General features: G+C 34.6%; 1 long non-coding RNA gene across 1 annotated transcript in view; it reads left to right on the forward strand.

Moving 5' to 3' along the window:
• Positions 1-1,331: 1,331 nt before the first annotated feature.
• Positions 1,332-20,122, forward strand: part of LOC145992598 (uncharacterized) — an 861,113-nt gene continuing 842,322 nt past the window's right edge. The window contains exon 1 of the long non-coding RNA XR_014442180.1: positions 1,332-1,558. This is a non-coding gene — a long non-coding RNA (uncharacterized LOC145992598). The remainder of the gene's footprint in view (positions 1,559-20,122) is intronic.

Genomic DNA, 20,122 nt, shown 5'->3' on the forward strand with positions numbered 1-20,122 from the left:
TCTTGTCTGGGGTTCCCAATGTCATGCACATAGGTAGTTTAAGTGGCATATCGTGGGGTGCTGATAGAACGGTAGTCTTGGTCTCAGTCGAGAGATAGCGGGTTATGTAACACCTACACCCCGTTCATAATAACCTGCTTGGCTTACTGCACTTACACCTGTTGGGAAACGAAAATAATGTTTTAGGAAATGTTGTTTATCTTGTTGAGAAGAGCCGGCATCTTCTACTGTCTCTGAGGGAGTTTTTAGTGCTTTCCTACATTTTAGTGAGTCGTCGTTGATTTTTGCAGATCACTTTCCAACATTGCATTTTCAACTTTTCCCAAGAGTTCTTATAGCGCTATTGTAACTTTTCAGTAAGCATTTTTGGATACGCGATCATTTCTCCGAGTACATGAACGTACAAATTTGTTATATATACCGAGTACCGATAATTTTCAACTGAATCATAAATCCATTCATTCACTCAATCACATCTCAATAACAGGTCAAGTTACAATAATTTTAAAGTGTAAATGTATTTTTGAATAACTTTGTACATACTTATTACATATTGGTGTCCGTTTCTTGACAAATACATATATATTTTTCAGATACTGTATAAGGTAAAGATATTGCTGACCCCGCAAACTTAACTTCTTGGAGGCACCTGTAATTAACCGTCCAATATTTCTTTCATTGCGAAGACATATTATCATAACCTTTCTGATCACGAACGTGTGCAGGATGAACAGCAATCTCACTAAATTTAATTTTAAGTTTATCGTCTCGATAATGTATTACGTCACCACTCATGTTCGATATTGTTTCTCTTCACTATTCATTTGCTTTACGAAACCAACTCCTCGATTAGCTCTTCGCATATCTTCTATAGTAAAGTATATGAATTTAATAGCAAGAAGATGAGGATTTATGCTAAATTTAATTCAAAGATGTTATTATTCGTACAATCTTTGCTTTTCGTTATTGTGCGTTTTCCTGTATTGCCTGCCAAATCGCTTTATTTTTATTATATATAAGGTAAATCTAAATTAACTTAATGTTATTGTTTATAATTAGATAAAAATGAATGAAACAAAATGAAATTAGTAACTGAATATCAGTCAAACCTGAAATTTATGCTTTCATAGAGAAATACCGTAAAATAGAGTTATATTTACAAATATTAATAAACCCAATTAATGTTGACCCCAAACTTTATAATTTCAGATTTACGAATCAAGTTCAATGTTTGCACTTATCCATGTATTACTCCAATTTTTCATTTTGTTTCAAATCTTATATTTTTCTACTTTCAAGATTTTTTTCGGATATCCATGGGACCAACAATTTACAAGATCACAGCGAATCGAAGGTCATGTCAACTTTCAGCTTTACTCATATTACGAAGTCGACCTTTCAGAAAGTGTTCGTTCCTTCGACGTTAAAACCAGAAACTGTGTACTACCAGAGGACAAAATATTAAACTACACAAGCATCGGAATTTGTACTCGGGATTGTAAGAGAAAACTTGAAATGAAGTTTTGCGGATGCTCACGGCATATTTACCCTGAATCTGGTATGTGAAAATCATTATTCATGAAAATAAGCCATTTCATATTGTATTATTCTTGTCATGACAATTAATTTTTAAAACGCTTTGGTCCTTTAAAGTATTTTTAAACATCAATTTAATTGTTGCAAAGTTTTGAGAAGTAACAGAGGAAAGTTTCTGATTTTATAGTTTAGTGCATGCCAGTTAAACTTACATAGCTAGGTTGTATTCTAAGATACAATGCATGAGTTTCTTTGGCAATCAAAAATTGCATAACCATTAGATAATCTTGATTGTTGGTTTTCAACAGTTTGTATATTTTTTTACACCAAGCATTTGTATACAAGTTTTTAAAATTAAAGTAAAATCTGGAAACTGATCAGCTATCATCCTCCTTTTCTTCTGCATCTTGAGACAGTACAAAATCTGTATTGAATATTTTTTTTACTTCTCAAGAATATCTAAAACGTTTTCCTATCCTGGATGTCCTTCGTCCTGTTTTTTACTTTCATGTTTTGAAATCTTGAATTATTTGATCTTCCAATCCTGTCCTTGGCGTGTCTTAAGTTTTTTTCACGAGTTTTTTAATTTATAGATTTATTTTACTAGTCTTTCATCAGACAGTCAATTTACGTGCCCAAACCATCTTAGTCTTTGTGATCTTATGCAACTAAAAATGTTTTTTTTTCAGTATTAATTTGTTGAGTTGCTCGACAGTTCGCATTCTCAAATTACCATTAGGTTCTTTCAGAGGTCCATTAATATATCTTAAGATTTCTCTTTCAAACTTTAAGAGTTTCTGATTGCAGACGTCTTTGAGGGTTTAAGTTCCATATGCATGAGTGTTGACGGGTCATATTACTTACTTATCCGGCACTACAGTTCTGAACAACTACAGCTTTCTATAATTTTATATCTCTTGCGCATATCTTAGTAGTGTAAGTTTATTGTTTCAAAATAACACTTTGTAGGTATCCTCTTTTTTATCAATTGAATATCAGTTTTTAACATATTTTGACAATTGTTTGTCGATGTTTTAGTGTTTAGCGATGTTTTAGTACATTTTTCAATTTTTCCCACCTCGCACTTGTAGGTATATCACGATCTTACGTGATATAACTTAACCTATCCTTTTTTCTTACTTATTGTTTCAAAATAACACTTTGTAGGTATCCTCTTTTTTATCAATTGAATATCAGTTTTTGACATATTTTGACAATTTTTTGTCGATGTTTTAGAGTTTAGCGATGTTTTAGTACAATTTTCAATGCACCTCTTTTTTTCCCACCTCACACTTGTAGGTATATCACGATCTTACGTGATATAATTTTACCTATCTTACGATTTTTTTCAGTGATATAACTTAACCTATCATTTTTTTTTATTTGCGCACCGAACTAACTTACATTGGACTCCGTTTGTTTTAATGTTTCAGTCGAAAATAATAGAGAACATGAAGACGATACCTGTGGAAATATTTCTAGTGTTTGCTACTAGATGTCACCACCAATTGCCAAGGGGCAATTTTTTTTTTGGACTATTCTTTTCCCTTAACCTAAGCAAATGACATAATAGAATAATAATTAATTGTGGTAGTAAAAGCAGCATTATTAGCGGTGGTGCAGTTGTGATATTGTGGTATTTTTTAATCGAAATTTCCCTTTTGGCTAAAAATCTCGGTGGCTAAAAATCTCTTCATGAGGACGTATAAAAGAACAATTATACACGACCTCTCTCGATCCTCCTCCGTAGCCGTGCGTGTTTAGGCGTTTACTAGTTCTTGACATCGTGCGTGTGGTATAGGTTCGAACCCGATTCTGGTCGGTAGTTTTTCAGTTCATGTTCCTGGTCTGCAGGCTGGGATTCAAGGATCTCATGAGTCCTGAGTGAGCTTGTTTGACGGGTTTGTTGTTTCACTGTCTAAATATCGATCATCGCTACGGAATAAAATAAATTCGATATTTTGCAGGATACAGACGTAAATAAGAATTTGGGGCACATACGTAATGCAATAGCTTCAGCAGTTGAAATTGGATACCATAAATCAAGAAAAAGTAAGCCATGGTTCGCTAATGAATGTCATAACCTAATAGAAATAAGAAATCAGGCTAGACTTGCGTGGTTAAAGAACAGCATATTTAGAAGATTACTTGAAAAATAAAATTAACGCAACTGAAATAAAAATATCAGAGGTGCATATGAATTTAGAAAGGGGGTAGTAACCTAAAGTAAACTTGATAAAAAATGGCTGACTATTTTAAATAGATGGAAGAACTACTATAATAACCTTTTAAATGTTCATGCAGGAGATATTTCAGAAATAAATCAAGTACACACAGCAGAACTTTCAGTTCCAGAACCTAACTTGATTGAAGTAAAAGGCGCTAAAGAGATAAATTATTCGAATTTGGAATAGCTAAGAATCTTGTTAATATGTCTGACAAATGTATAATTCATGATAGGTTATATATAAAAAAGAAACATCTTATCCATTGCTGTTAAATTTTACCTTAAAATATTCTGTTAGGAAGGTAAAATAAACTAAAGAAGTACTAAAATTAAACGATGTGATTCAACTTTTAGCATATGCAGACTTACTGCGGATGATGTAAATACAATCAAGAATAATGCTAAAATACTTTAGTAGCATAATTGATGCTATAATGAGCGCACTTATAGCGTAGAAAAGAAGAGGTCATTTGATTAAACAGCCCGATTTGCTTACACTTAAAATTATGCCAAGTTGCCCATATTCCCCAAATCTTCAAGTGTGATATGCTATTAATCCCATGAATCTTGTATCCTAGTGTAGAAAAGAAGAGTTCATATGCCCCGATTTGCCCACACTTAAAATTATGTCAAGTACCCATATGATTTTATTGTTTATAGTGTGTTATTCTGTCAAAATCCCAATAATCTTGAATTCTAGTGTAGAAATGAAGAACTCCCCTCAGACAGATTTGCCAATGTGTGTAAAAGCTACATCTCTCAGTTTGTTGTCCATAAACTTGTCAAAAATATGCCCCTTCTTGATTTTGTTTTGGCTACACTTAAAAACTAAGGCAAAATGCTTGTATTCTCATCCTCTACAACTATATCTATATCAATACAATAGGACAAGGGCAGGCAAGCAAATTGGTTTCATGTTCTTTCTAATCTTTGATCAGTTTCATGTCCCGGCCAGCAATAAATTATGCACGCCTGGGAGATTTTATATGCTTGCATGCATGAGATAAAATCTACACTGTGCCCTTTCAGGGAAAATTGCCATGCCATCATGCTATTAACTCCAATTTACTGGAAGAGCATACAACTTCACTCTTGCATGTTATCATATATGCATGAATTGGATTTAGGTTTTGCCTTGTTCTGATAATATATACCCGAGTGAGACTTACAGAATATTCATTGCATAGTTCAAAGTCCAACTTTGAATTGTATTTAGCTGATATAGAGCTCATAACTCCTGGGTTCTGATATTCAATGTGTACTGCATGTGGACATAGTCCCATGGCTTATTGCCTTGTAAACAAGAGCTCTGGGTTTGAGGCCTGATAAAATGTGAGGCCTCCCCTGATGGCAAAGTGTTAATATTGTTGCCTTGTAAACAAAAGCTCTGGGTTTGAGTCCTGGTAAAATGTGAGGTCTCCTCTGATGGCAAAATGTTAATATTGTTGCCTTGTAAACAAGAGTTCTGGGTTTGAGTCCCGGTAAAATGTGAGGCCACCCCTGATGGCAAAGTGTTAATATTTCTGCCTTGTAAACAAGAGCTCTGGGTTTGAGTCCTGATAAAATATGTAAGATTGAAATACATGTGGCAAAATAATATCTCCACACGTGAGATTTTGAGAATATTCACTGCTAGCTGATATACAGCTGAGGTTTGAAACCTGGTAAAGTGTGTTGTACAACAGCATAAAAGAGCAAAACTATTTTATATTGGGGATCACCAGAGCCTAGTTATTGCTGTTGTTTGGGTATAAAAGCACCAGCTCAGCCACTAACTGCTGTTATAATTGTTTTGGCATATTGTCCATAGTTCTGTTTTTTTTACCAGGAAATTTTATATAAACAAACAACAAAAATGCCAAAACAAAAATATTGCAATCAATGCAAAAAAAAATATATATATAGTTCTAATTGGTCTAGGCATCGCCATATTTGTGACCCTAAGAAATGCAGAAAGGCTACAAAAATGTGTCCAAGATGCCATAAAATATTAAGCAAGGCTTATTACAAATGGCATAAGTGTATTTGTTATGAACAGTCATCAACATTGCCCCCACAACCATCTACATCTGGTCTGAAAAGGAAGCATGAAGCACCTGTTAATGCTAGAGCAGCAAAGCAGCCACGCTATGCACCACCTATCCATAGCAGTTTTAATGGCCAATTAAGGGATTACCGGTTTGTATCAGAGCCAAGATGTGACATTAAGAATTTTTTGAAGAGTATAAATCCTGATGTGCAGGCAATTCTAAATGCACAAAATGGCTCTTATAAGTTGTACCTCAAATTGTTTACACAATATAAGAAGCCAAATGGCACAAAATTTACACAGCCCCACATAACAGAAACTGTACCTATATATTCAAATGCAAATTCAGACAAAATAATAAGCAGTTTGATAGATCAATTGAATATTAAACACTCTGAATTTGCGGCAAAAGAGTCAGGATGGAGCCTATGCGGATCTCCACACAAGCTCTATGTTAATATTTCTGAATTCAGCCCATTACAAGGATCTACATATTTGCCATTACCTGCCAATATTAAAAACAAACAAGCCGTGGTTAATATAAAAAATAATGATGAGAAATCCTTTTTGTGGTGTATTTTAGCTGCTTTGTATCCAATTTCAAAGGATCCTCAGCGAATAACTTTTTATAAACAACATGAAAATGATTTTGATGAGGCAATGGAGGGTTTAGAATATCCAATGTCTGTTCAGAATATTGATAAATTTGAAAAAAAGGCCCGGGATAAACAATTATCTATTAATGTATTTATTTGTTCTACTGGCCGTGGGAATTGCTTGATAGCACCTCTCAGAATCAGTACATTTGATGATGATTCTGCTGTTCCGATTGATCTGCTCTTAATTGAAGGGGATGATACACACCATTATACTCTGATACAAAACCTTGAAGCTTTAGTCAGAACACAACTAGACAAATTTCATAGAACATTTAAGTTGTGCCGAAGATGTTTAACTGTATTTGATGGTCAAAAAATGGTAAATGGGGTTCGTGAAAAAAATGCAGAAATTGCTAAAAACAAGTTAATTGAGCATCTGAAATACTGTGGCAACCATAAACCTGTTCATATGGTGATGCCTAATCCAAGTGAAAATGCCAAATTCAAAAAATTTGAAGCCTTGTTGGAACACCCAGCATATATAGTCTGTGATTTTGAATCAAATCTCAAACCTCTTGCATTCTGTAGCCCAGATCCTGATGAATCTTCAAGTACATCATACCAGTTACATGAACCTTCTAGTTTTTATTATGTTGTTGTACAGGATGGTGTTGTTAGTAAAGAAAATTTATACAAGGGAGCAGATGCCATCAAAAAATTTGCAGATAGAATAGAAAATGAGTGCCATGACATAGCATCTAATGTCTTATTAAAATCAAAACCTATGTTGCCTTTAACAGAGAAACAGATTGAAGATTTCAACAATGCAGAAAAATGCCCGGTATGTGATTCTGAATTTTCAGATACAAATATCAAGGTTCATCACCATTCTCATACAGATGGTAAATTCTTAATGGCCCTGTGTAATAGCTGTAATATTAAGATCCAGAGACCAAAATTTGTCCCTATATTTTGCCATGGTGCATCCAATTATGATTTTCATCATTTGATCAGGTACGAGGGGTTTGACAAGCAGAATTTAAATATTTTAGCTGAAAATAATGAGAAATATATTGCCATTAGCAAAATAATTAAAGTTAATGGTGTTCCTATTCACTTAAGATTTCTTGATTCATACAGAATTCTGTCTGCTAGCCTGGCTACACTGGCCACTCAATTATCTTATGATCAATTCAAAATCACTTGTGCTTTGTTTCCAAATCAGGACCTGAAACTAATTAGGCGGAAGGGTGTATATCCATATGATTATGTTACAGATTTTTTCTAAATTTGATGAGTGTTCTCTGCCACCACAACAAGAGTTTTACAGCAAAATCAGAGGATCTGGAATCACTGATGAAGATTATCACCATGCCCAGTTGATGTGGAACAATTTAAAATGCCAGACATTTGGTGATTATCACAAGGCTTATTTAAAACTTGATGTCACTCTCTTAGCTGATATACTTCAGGCATTTAGAAAATCTTCCATGCAAAATTATAAGCTGGATCCAATGTATTTTTACAGTGCTCCGGGCCTAGCATGGTCTGCAATGTTTTTAAACACTAAAATGCAATTGGATCTGATCCAGGATCAAGATATGTATCTGTTTAAGGAACAATGTATAAGAGGAGGCATGGTGCAATGTTCTCAGAGATATGCCAGAGCAAATAACAAATATATTCCTGATTATGATCCAGCACTGCCATCAAATTATATACTGTATGTAGATGCCAACAGCCTCTATGGTTATGCTATGATGGATAAATTGCCATATGCAGGGCTTGAGTGGGTTGAAGATTATAATATTGAAGATCTTCAGGATTTTGATGACAGAAACTATGGCCTGTTCTTAGAGGTTGATCTGACAATTCCTGATGATTTACACAACACATTTTCTGATCTGCCCCCAATTCCCGAGGATAAGTGTTCACCTGGCTCTAAACAGAAGAAATTGATGATGACTCTAGAGCCGAAACAGGATTATGTCATATATTACAAAAACCTCCAGTTCCTGATGAAACATGGTGTTCAAGTGACCGAAGTTGGAAAAATTTTTGAGATTCAGGCACTCAAGATGGTTGAATCCATATATTGATACAAACACATAGCTTCGAACATCTGCAATGAGACAATTTGATAAGACCTTGTTTAAATTGATGGTCAATTCTGTGTATGGCAAAACACTAGAAAATGTCAGAAAACATATTGATGTTAAAATAATTACTGACCCCAGCCGGAGCAAAAAATTGATTGCAAAGCCCAACTTCAATTACAGAAGAATTTATGATGAAAATATGGCACTTTTCAACATGAAGGAAACAAAGATTAAGTTTGATAAGCCTATTTATGTAGGGGCTGTGATATTGGAATTGGCCAAATTACACATGTTAAAATTGTTTTATAATGTGTTGAAGCCTTTTTATAAGGATCGTGTAAAACTGATGTACATGGACACAGATAGTTTTGATCTTGATATTCAAACAGAAGATGTTTATCAAGATATAGCACAGCCTGAAATGTTTAAATATTTTGATACCACTGAACATTCAAAAATTAAACACCACAACAAAAAGGTGCCTGGCAAGTTAAAAGATGAGACACTTGGTGATGTTATTGTGGCATTTGCTGGGTTAAGGGCCAAGATGTACAGTTTTGAAACATGTAGTGGCGCTATTGCAAAAAAGGCCAAGGGCATTGGCAGAGTGACTGTAGACAAAGAGCTTGAATTTGAAGATTACAAAAATTGCCTCAAATCATGTAGCACAATCAGAACATCAGAAAATAGAATTCAGAGTGTGGATCACTTGTTGACTACAAATATTGTAAGAAAAGTGGCTCTGGACCCACATGATGACAAGAGATGCATTTTATCATGTGGCTTACATACTCTACCATGGGGTCATTGTGATTTGAAAAGTGGTAATCAATGCCCAATTACAGAGCATGATTTGAAATAAATAAACATGCCTATGAACTTATTTGGGTTCAAAAAACAGGCTATTATGGACCTGCCAACACCACAACCCTCTTCTGATATAATATCTAAATTAAGTGCTTTGTTAATTATTCATCTGAACAGCATACTTACAGATGTTGATGATGAAACAGGTAAAACATTGTACATATTTAACAATAATTTAAATCATTACCAATTATCTGTAGGTGGTCAATTGCAATTTATTACAACCCCTGAGGGTAATGTCAAGATTTCAATAGCGAGAAATATTTATAGAATTAAGCACTCAAACATGATTTCTGGTACTGTTTATACTGTTTCTGCTGGTGACTGCTTATATATTGAGGTCCCTGGATCCTATGACAAGCTTATACCTTTTTTTATAGAATTAAGAATTAGATATTCAATAATAAATAACCACTAAAACAAAAAATGCCTAATGATATATTTGGCCATACAAGACATGAAGATCACAGTGATGAGATTCTGATGCTTGATGTCAGAGTCAAAAAATTAAGAAGTGACTTACAAGCTTTACAAATCACACTCAATGCCAGTCTTCAACTAGAAATTACAAATTTACAATCACAATGCATGGACCCTCTTCTTAAAATTGATTCTGAACTCAAATTGCTGCTTCAAAATTATACTGACTTGGCCACATTGGATAATTTTCAACGTTTAGAAGAGGCTGTAGCAGCTCTTCAAGCCAAATTTAAGACCCAGGCCACCAACTCTGAGCAATTGAAACAACAATTGGAAGAGCAGATAAATAATGTCCAGTCACAGCTCCAAACAATTGTCAAAAGCATAAAATCACAAGAAGATTTTGATCTAGTGATTTCCACTTTAAAGGAACAGATTCAATCACTCCAGATACCTAATCTGGACCCTCTGAACAATGCCATAGCCGAGGTTATAGAAAAAATTGAGACACTTGAAAATTTTATGAACAACTTGCCATCTTCTGATGCTTTGAGTGCAATAACTCGGAGTGTTGCCAACATTAAGCTGCAACTTGAAACATATGAAGATTTTGGAAAAATTCAAAGTACCATAACCCATCTTGAGGGTACAATAGCAGCAGTGCAAAGTGATTTGACAAATGTACAAGAATCTCTAGAATCCCGCCTGCCTGGTATTGTAGACACACTTGTCAGTGTCCAGCAACAGATCACAAAGCTTGAAAACCTCAACACTGAATCTGAGCTATCTCATTTTCATCACTTGATCGACGATATCCAAACAAAAGTTGAAATTTTACAACAATCGACACCCATTCAGGCAGATATAGCCCTGCTCCAAAATGCTATGCAAAATGTGGCTGATGCTTCTGAATTAAATAATGTGAAATTGGCACTTGAATCTTTTAAAATATTGTAACAAATCTGCCTACATCACAGGAACTTAAAAATATAAAAAGAGCAGTGAATCGCATATTGAAATCAGAAGATATCAAGAATATCCAGACAAAGATCAAACAACTTACTCAGACAGTGGCCACTCTACCAACTAATCAACATATTAATGAACTGCATGCCCTGTTTGAGGATATCAGAAGACAGGTCCATGATCTTACTGCTCAAAATTCAAAATTGACAGTTATTGAAAATTTGCAACAAATTGTAGCTAATATCAAGCAACAGCTAGGGACCATAGAATCCAATCAAGCAAATGCTCTGTCTGTTTTTGCCACATAGCTTCAAGAGATTGTGCAACAATACAAGAAACTTGTTGTGGACATAAAAATCAAGCCAGGCCATGATGATGTTGTTAGGACCATCAATGAGCACCTTGAATCTGTAACAAGTAGATTGCTTACAGCAGAAAAAGAAATAACAGGCATAATCGAGAATCCAAAACATACAGTAATTTTTTAATTGTACAGCATCCCCAACAAAGAATATGATTCACCATTTACACCAGGTGGCAAAATATATATGCTGTCCCCTGCACAATTTTATTACGAATGTTTTGTTGGGGGCACACTTAGACCAATCAAGATCAAATATTGGCTACAACCACAGGCACACCACTACCCTACCTTATCAATAACAAATGCTGACAACAAACCAAAAATCACCAGTGTAGAGTTAGAAGATTTTACAGATCCCGATACATTAGAAACATCTTATGCTGAAGATGAAGTATCTCTGGAATTTCATATACAAATAGGAGACAAATTATATTTAGAAAATCCTGTAGTATCAGCTGCTGAACACCCCATAGTTGCAATATTCTTGTTTACATATTATGTCTAGACAAATTATTGTTGATGAATTACACAGACAAGCCAGACATAATTATAAGAGACTGCCAGTAGTCACAAAAGGCATAGATGATTTATGGCAGAGCGACTTGATTGAGATGGCAAGTGGACAGCTGAAAAACTTAGACAAAATCAACAAGGGCTACAAGTATCTACTTACTGTAATAGACACATTTTCAAAATTTGCCTGGGCTGTGCCACTCAAATCCAAGACTGGAAAATGTGTTACAGAAGCCTTCAGGACAATCATCAATCATAGTGGAAGATCACCGCGCTATTTGCAAACAGAAAATGGCAAAGAATTTTATAATTCTGTGTTCCAACAATTTATTAAAAGCCAGTCAATACAACATTATTCGAGTTACAGTGATCTCAAGGCCTCAATTGTAGAGAGATTCAACAAAAGCCTAAAAAATTTTATGTATAAACAATTTACACTTCAAGGTAATTATAAATGGCTTAATATTATTCCATAACTTCTACATAAATATAACAACTCGGTCCATTCCACAATCAACATGAAACCCTCTGAAGTAACTTCATCTGATGAGCAAAAATTGATCAGGACTGTTTATTATCCTAGATACCAGCCAACAACAAGAAAAGCCAAATACAAGGTGGGTGATAAAGTAAGAATCAGCAAATATAAGCACTTATTCAAAAGAGGCTTTACAAGAAACTGGAGCACTGAATTATTTACAGTGGTTCAAATTAAACGTGTGACCCTTAACACATATATAATAAAAGACCACCAAGGAGAAATTCTCAAAGGCCGGTTCTATGAAGAAGAACTCAACAAATCTAAACAGCCTGACACATATCTCATAGAAAAAATCATCCGCAGAAAAGGCAACAAGTTATTTGTCAAATGGCTAGGACTTCCAGAACACAGCTGGATCGATGCAGACAAAGTGATAATATGAGCACCTGGGATGTTATAAAAAGGTTGCCAGAACCTGAACAGCAGATTAAGAGAAATGGCAAGTTGCTGCCTGATAATATTAGATGTCTTATTGTTGGGCCATCGGCTTGTGGTAAAACTACACTAATGATTGATAATTTTTTATTGGCACCCAACTGGTTGAACTGGAAAAACAGGCACTTGGATGTTTTCTCTAAGAGCTTGGAACAATTAAAATATCTGCAGCTGATGAAGCTATATGATGGATTGGATATTGCCACTTTTGAATCAGATGTTAAGCCACTCCATGAATGTCTCGATAATTCTGTTGTTGTGTTTGATGACATTATACTGGATAATCAAAACAAGGTTAGAAATTTCTTTACACAGGGGCGACACAAAAACATTGATTGCTTCAACCTGGCACAGACTTTTTCTAAAATACCGAAGCAGCTGATCCGAGACAACAGCAATTTTATATGTGTGTTTCATCAAGATCATACCAACCTCAAACACATACATGATGAATATGTAGGTGGGGACTTGAGCTACAATGATTTTTCCAAGTTTTGCAGTAGGTGCTGGAACCAGGACAGTTATGGGTTTGTCACAATTGATATGACAAGAAAACCCAATAGTGGCAAATACAGAAATAAATACAACAATTTTCTAGACATTGAAACATATATAAATAACCATGAAAAGGTCAATCATTGATGATCTTAAATTGCTTACAGCAGAAAAAGAAATAACAGGCATAATCGAGAATCCAAAACATACAGTAATTTTTTAATTGTACAGCATCCCCAACAAAGAATATCATTCACCATTTACACCAGGTGGCAAAATATATATGCTGTCCCCTGCACAATTTTATTACGAATGTTTTGTTGGGGGCACACTTAGACCAATCAAGATCAAATATTGGCTACAACCACAGGCACACCACTACCCTACCTTATCAATAACAAATGCTGACAACAAACCAAAAATCACCAGTGTAGAGTTAGAAGATTTTACAGATCCCGATACATTAGAAACATCTTATGCTGAAGATGAAGTATCTCTGGAATTTCATATACAAATAGGAGACAAATTATATTTAGAAAATCCTGTAGTATCAGCTGCTGAACACCCCATAGTTGCAATATTCTTGTTTACATATTATGTCTAGACAAATTATTGTTGATGAATTACACAGACAAGCCAGACATAATTATAAGAGACTGCCAGTAGTCACAAAAGGCATAGATGATTTATGGCAGAGCGACTTGATTGAGATGGCAAGTGGACAGCTGAAAAACTTAGACAAAATCAACAAGGGCTACAAGTATCTACTTACTGTAATAGACACATTTTCAAAATTTGCCTGGGCTGTGCCACTCAAATCCAAGACTGGAAAATGTGTTACAGAAGCCTTCAGGACAATCATCAATCATAGTGGAAGATCACCGCGCTATTTGCAAACAGAAAATGGCAAAGAATTTTATAATTCTGTGTTCCAACAATTTATTAAAAGCCAGTCAATACAACATTATTCGAGTTACAGTGATCTCAAGGCCTCAATTGTAGAGAGATTCAACAAAAGCCTAAAAAATCTTATGTATAAACAATTTACACTTCAAGGTAATTATAAATGGCTTAATATTATTCCATAACTTCTACATAAATATAACAACTCGGTCCATTCCACAATCAACATGAAACCCTCTGAAGTAACTTCATCTGATGAGCAAAAATTGATCAGGACTGTTTATTATCCTAGATACCAGCCAACAACAAGAAAAGCCAAATACAAGGTGGGTGATAAAGTAAGAATCAGCAAATATAAGCACTTATTCAAAAGAGGCTTTACAAGAAACTGGAGCACTGAATTATTTACAGTGGTTCAAATTAAACGTGTGACCCTTAACACATATATAATAAAAGACCACCAAGGAGAAATTCTCAAAGGCCGGTTCTATGAAGAAGAACTCAACAAAACTAAACAGCCTGAAACATATTTCATAGAAAAATCATCCGCAGAAAAGGCAACAAGTTATTTGTCAAATGGCTAGGACTTCCAGAACACAGCTGGATCGATGCAGACAAAGTGATAATATGAGAACCTGGGATGTATAAAAATTCTGCCAGAACCTGAACAGCAGATTAAGAGAAATAGCAAGTTGCTGCTTGAAAATATTAGATGTCTTATTGTTGGGCCATCGGCTTGTGGTAAAACTACTCTAATGATTGATAATTTTTTATTGGCACCCAACTGGTTAGGCTGGAAAAACAGGCACTTGTATGTTTTCTCTAAGAGCTTGGAACAATTAAAATATCAGCATTTGATGAAGCTATATGATGGACTGGATATTGCCAATTTTGAATCAGATGTTAAGCCACTTCATGAATGTCTCGATAATTCTGTTGTTGTGTTTGATGACATTATACTGGATAATCAAAACAAGGTTAGAAATTTCTTTACACAGGGCCGACACAAAAAAATTGATTGCTTCTACCTGGCACAGACTTTTTCTAAAATACCGAAGCAGCTGATCCGAGACAACAGCAATTTTATATGTGTGTTTCATCAAGATCATACCAACCTCAAACACATAAATGATGAATATATAGGTGGGGACTTGAGCTACAATGATGTTTGCAAGTTTTGCAGTAGGTGCTGGAACCAGGACAGTTATGGGTTTGTCACAATTGATATGACAAGAAAACCCAATAGTGGCAAATACAGAAATAAAATCAACAATTTTCTAGACATTGAAACATATATAAATAACCATGAAAAGGCCAATCATTGATGATCTTAAATTAAGAGATTATCTTGTAAAAAGATTTAAGGGATGGAAATCAGTGAACCGAGGAATTTATGAACAACACAAACAAACAGAACAGACCATTATTGATGTTATTAGTGAATTAGGTAAAAATATCAAAACTGTTACAGAGCAAAATCAAAATTTGATCACAGAGCTTTTACCTGTAGCTGCAAGGAACATATTAGATTATCCAAACACCCCACTTTCCAGTATTCATACACCTAGTCCTGTTGCTCCTCGAAGAATTGAAGCTACTCAGGATCCTATTGAATTGGGTCTTCTTGCTCAAAAATATTTAAGCACACCTAAAGACAACAAAGATGAGGTCTTTGACTTATATGCTGACACAGAGCGTGATGGTAGCATCATACATAGAATTGGCAATTTCAGAGTAACATTTATGGGAGATGATCTAATTGTATATTCAGAATCTCATATTGGAGAAAAAGGTGGTTTTCTTAAATATCCCGGCACACCTGGATTGTGGGAACTGATGACTAGGAAAAGGCCTGGCAGCTATACAGATCAAGATTATGAGCATTACAAAGAAATATTTATAAAATCAGATGCTCTATACCAGAACAATATTCCACACAAAAAAGAGTCAAGTCTAGCAGTGGAGCAAAATACAACAATTTAATCAAGCCCATATGGTCACAGATGAAGACAGGCAGTGGAACCAAACAATACAACACCCTGCCTAAAGAATTTGTGTGGGTTGATGATGTCAGGAAACTTGTAGATAAGTTATTGGTGATAGCTGGGGAGGAAAATGCTGGCAACCACAATTTTTACAATGAAAAGGGTGGAATTATGTACATGATAAGCACAAAATTGTCTAATTTTATAGTGAATGACACTAAGGGGATTGTACAAACATTAGTATCGGATGCATTTAGAATTTTAGGCTTTATATTTAGAACTACCAGAGAAATTAATAATATTCAAGCTATTGCTTCAATATACAATTCGATATTAAGAAGTAAGTTAGAGTATGTTAGTGTCATCTGGGATCCTTATTTTCAATGCTACCGTGATTTAATTGAAAATGTTCAGAATAAGTTCGTAAGATATTTATATTACAAAAAATTTAAAAGATCTTCATATTTAGAAAGAATATCCTATAATACTATTTTATCTGAATTTGGGTTATCTTCGTTACAATCAAGAAGAGAACTAGCCAAACATATTTTACTTTATAAATTTATAAATAACTTAATTGATGCTCAAGATTGTCTTCAGTTGATAGGATTCACAATTAAACCTAGAACGTTGCGTTCTTATTTGCCATTTTCTTTGGTTAATTCTAAAAATATTGTACATCAGAATTCAGTAATGGTTCAAATATGTAAAGCCCATAATGTACTAATACAAAATAATGTTAATATTGATTTTGCTATGTCCTACAAGAAATATTTATCTGTCATTAAACAATTTATTCTTAATTAGTATTTTGTCTGAAAAATTGTAATTCTATATTTTAAGTTATTTTATCAATGCTAAATATAATTTTATAATACAATATAATATAACACAAACTGAAAATAGGCATTAATATCATTTAATTATTTGTGTATATGCAATTGGTTTATGTGTTTGTATATGTTAATATTTGTGTTTATGTATATGTTAATATTATGTTTATGTATATGGATATTATGTACCATAGTTTATTTACTTGTAAGCCCCCGTTGTAAGTGGAGCAATAGCTCTGTTATGGGGAGTATGTATAAATAAATAAATAAATAAATAAATATACACTTCAAAAAGGAAACAAGTTGTGGTTAATAACAGGACAAATATTAAAATTATCTGTGAATTCCACAATACACTCCCTGATGACACTATATGTAGTGTTATTCTCATAGGTGAAAAATCATATGTTTATGATGTAACAAATGAGAGAGTCACAGAACAATTCTAGAAGAATTACATTATCTTAATACTAGATATACAAGTTGAGCCTGGTGCCCAATTGAACGTAAACCAGAAGTAAATATGTGTGTGTGTGGGTGGGTGTGTGTGTGTTAATACGTTTGGCTTAGTTTTAGGTGTGGGCAAAAAAAATATATAAAGAGGGGCATATTTTTGACAGCATTATGGACAACAATCTCACAGAAGTGCCTTTTGTAAGTGTGGACAAATCAATCTGAGGGGGCTCATCATTTCACAGGAACTTCCCGAGGGCATTTTTACAAAAATCTTGGATTAGACGGAGTACCACACTTGAGCAAAAAGCTCATATGGGCATGTTGAGCAAGTTTTATGTGTAGCCAAATGTGCCTGAGGGGGGTTCATCATTTCTCGCACTGGTTATATCACAAATCAAAATGCTAATGTCCACAATTAACATCTTTGAAGTTTTGAACACGGGCATTATTGTAATAAAGATTAGCTGATTTCAGATATTTTACTAAATTTTCAGGTGGAACACCTCCAAATGAATCAAACACAAATGCCTCATCTTTTAAATATTTAAGATAACAAATCCAGTGAGTGCCCTGATTTTTGTACTTATCACAATTAACAATGCCACACTCTTTGTTGAGTGGTTGTTCTGGTAAAGAATCAGATATGTACACACCTCTAAAATTTTTGATGCCCAGTGGCTTGATTAAAGCTTCAATATCTTGGTTTGTAATAGGCTCTTGTTTTTTTTAAACTTATTCATGGCTCCCTTAACACCTTTGCCTTGTTTCTCCATGGCCAGGTTATGGCGCTTCAATTCATCTAATTCTGCCCTATTTTTCTTAGCATCTATTACTGTTTTTGCTATGGCAGCTGATCCCCCAGCCAAGCTCCCAACAGCCCCAAGTGCTGCTAAGATGGCCGGGATAGAAAATATAAATCCACTCACATGTGATTTTTTCCTGGATTGCTGTAATTTTTTTAATTGGGGGGTACTAAGCAAGAATTTCATACCATGGCCCTTGGCAATACAAGAGCTTTTTTTCTTGCTCTGCTTTTTGGTTAAAAGACTATCAATAGTTTTAAGAGATTTAAGACCTGCATAAGGTATTTGATACATAACACCCTTGGCCTTCATTGTAGGTTTATTATATACATATTCACAGCCCCCACGCCAGCTTTTGTTTGGTGTTCATAGCTATGGTGGTTCCCAATGCTGCTATTCTTTCACTTAAAGAAGCATCTTTGCTTACAAATTTACCAAATGCAGCCTCTTCTAATTTCTTGTCTGCAACATGTCTCTTGTCAAGATCAGTATGTGTGTTGTATGCTATGTCATGGTCTCTGCAAGCAGCATCTAGGGGATTAACACCAGGATCACCTCTGTTTAATCTATGGTCCAATTTTGTACCGGGACCACAATACTGATAGCCTGGAATGTGTAGTTCAAATAGCAGCTTGTTTATAATGTCATTAACCAAACCCCGACCCTCAGAAATATTCCAAAATTTAGGTGGTAGAGTATTAATAATTTTTATAAGATATCCAATCCCCTTAGTGCCATTCACTATAAAATTAGACAATTTTGTGCTTATCATGTCCATAATTCCACCCTTTTCATTGTTAAAATTGTGGTTGCCAGCATTTTCCTCCCCAGCTATCACCAATAACTTATCTACAAGTTTCCTGACATCATCAACCCACACAAATTCTTTAGGCAGGGTGTTGTATTGTTTGGTTCCACTGCCTGTCTTCATCTGTGACCATATGGGCTTGATTAAATTGTTGTATTTTGCTCCACTGCTAGACTTGACTCTTTTTTGTGTGGAATATTGTTCTGGTATAGAGCATCTGATTTTATAAATATTTCTTTGTAATGCTCATAATCTTGATCTGTATAGCTGCCAGGCCTTTTCCTAGTCATCAGTTCCCACAATCCAGGTGTGCCGGGATATTTAAGAAAACCACCTTTTTCTCCAATATGAGATTCTGAATATACAATTAGATCATCTCCCATAAATGTTACTCTGAAATTGCCAATTCTATGTATGATGCTACCATCACGCTCTGTGTCAGCATATAAGTCAAAGACCTCATCTTTGTTGTCTTTAGGTGTGCTTAAATATTTTTGAGCAAGAAGACCCAATTCAATAGGATCCTGAGTAGCTTCAATTCTTCGAGGAGCAACAGGACTAGGTGTATGAATACTGGAAAGTGGGGTGTTTGGATAATCTAATATGTTCCTTGCAGCTACAGGTAAAAGCTCTGTGATCAAATTTTGATTTTGCTCTGTAACAGTTTTGATATTTTTACCTAATTCACTAATAACATCAATAATGGTCTGTTCTGTTTGTTTGTGTTGTTCATAAATTCCTCGGTTCACTGATTTCCATCCCTTAAATCTTTTTACAAGATAATCTCTTAATTTAAGATCATCAATGATTGGCCTTTTCATGGTTATTTATATATGTTTCAATGTCTAGAAAATTGTTGATTTTATTTCTGTATTTGCCACTATTGGGTTTTCTTGCCATATCAATTGTGACAAACCCATAACTGTCCTGGTTCCAGCACCTACTGCAAAACTTGCAAACATCATTGTAGCTCAAGTCCCCACCTATATATTCATCATTTATGTGTTTGAGGTTGGTATGATCTTGATGAAACACACATATAAAATTGCTGTTGTCTCGGATCAGCTGCTTCGGTATTTTAGAAAAAGTCTGTGCCAGGTAGAAGCAATCAATTTTTTTGTGTCGGCCCTGTGTAAAGAAATTTTTAACCTTGTTTTGATTATCCAGTATAATGTCATCAAACACAACAACAGAATTATCGAGACATTCATGAAGTGGCTTAACATCTGATTCAAAATTGGCA

Source organism: Lepisma saccharinum, chromosome 9 (assembly GCF_977018435.1).
Source record: "Lepisma saccharinum chromosome 9, izLepSacc3.1, whole genome shotgun sequence".
Taxonomy (NCBI): Eukaryota; Metazoa; Arthropoda; class Insecta; order Zygentoma; family Lepismatidae; genus Lepisma; species Lepisma saccharinum.